General features: G+C 28.9%; 1 pseudogene; it reads left to right on the forward strand.

Moving 5' to 3' along the window:
- The first annotated feature begins 388 nt into the window (after window positions 1–388).
- On the forward strand, window positions 389–1,384 carry LOC111681987 (annotated as a pseudogene).
- The last annotated feature ends 255 nt before the right edge of the window (window positions 1,385–1,639 follow it).

The raw sequence follows: 1,639 nt of genomic DNA on the forward strand, positions 1-1,639 counted from the left end.
TATCTATCTATCTATCTATCTATCTATCTATCTATCTATCTATCTATCTATCTATCTATCTATCTATCTATCTATCTATCTATCTATCTATCGATATATCTATCGATAGATCTATAGCTCTATGAAAGTTAATGGCGTTTTAGAAGTTATCCATGTTTCGATGATGGAACTTGTGTTTACCATATCGTTAATTAATAGCTCGTTATACGTGAATTTTACTCAAGAAATCAAAGCTGTTTAGTTCATATTTATTTTTATTACATTGTGAAAATTTGATTGAAGATTATTTTCTTATTACTACATTCTCATGCAACCGAATATGAAGTAAAAATTTGATATAAATAAAGTTTCAAAATTTGTACGCTATTAGTCCATTTTACACTTATTACGAGGATTTAGAAAGTTAAAAATAAATAATAAAATAAAGAAATGAAGTTCCTTGTTGTGTTAGGATCATTAATTTTGGCTGTTTGTAATATAAAGGTAATAGAGAGAAAAATAATTTTAAGGATCTAGTTCTAGTGAAGAAACATTTTAATTGAGGGTATTAAAAATGTGTATCAATTAAAAAATAAATAATTTCTTTCTTTAATTAAATTGTTTTTTACAATTTCATATTAAGGCTGAAATCAGCAAAGATGAAGCCAGCTATTGCAACGAGCTGTAAAGAAGAAACTGGATCTTCTGATGGTAAATAAAACTTTAAAACATTGCTTTATAATTTATCAATACAGATTTATGAACCCGCATTCTATTTCAATTTACAGCCGACTTTGAGTCTGTAGTTAAACATCAAGCGGCTCCGAGCGAAGAAGCCAAATGTATGTTGGCCTGTGTGTTAAAAAAATACGGAGTGGTATGTACAATTTTCAACTCCTTATTAACATTATTTAAGGATCTAAATAAGTTCATTTGTAACGCAATTCCAGATGGGAGATAATGGTAAGTTAATTAAAGACGTCGCTATAGAAATTTCAGAATCTCTTATTACGGGTGATGATGATAAGGCACATATAGCCGATATAATTGAATCCTGTGATGCCCTGGATGTCAGTGATGAGCAGTAAGTTTTTCTAACATAAAAATGTGGATCAGTTTTAATTTTGTTAATTTTCTTAAAGCTGCGAAGCTGCTCATGAGTACGGCGAATGCTGGAGAAATGAAGTTAAAACTAAAGGCATTTCTCCCGATCATTTAGTTTAGTTCTACAGAAATTTGTTGATTTCTTACCTCGGCAGATTAACTTGACTTCGGCTTTTGTCTAATGGATATGACTTTTTGGGAACTTTAGTATGAAGTGTCAACAATTTAGTATTTGTATTATTTTCTTTAAGTTTTTATTATTTTATTGTGAGCATACAAAAAAATCTAAATAAAAATAACATTTTATTTACTTTAAGGCTAACGAAGCAGAATATAGACCAGACTAGAGTATCGACTTACGAGTAGACTAGACAATAGTCTATAGTATTTACTATTGTCTTCTCTATAGTACTGACTACAGTCTAGTCTATAGTCTTAACCATGACTAGACTAAGGAGTGAGATCGAAAAATTCTTAACATACATATATGTTTATAAAAAAGAAACCACTAAACTTACAGCTTTATTTTTTTTTTTATTTGATTCAAATTATTATT

The sequence above is a fragment of the Lucilia cuprina genome, chromosome 3 (genome assembly GCF_022045245.1).
Source record: "Lucilia cuprina isolate Lc7/37 chromosome 3, ASM2204524v1, whole genome shotgun sequence".
NCBI classification, from domain to species: domain Eukaryota; kingdom Metazoa; phylum Arthropoda; class Insecta; order Diptera; family Calliphoridae; genus Lucilia; species Lucilia cuprina.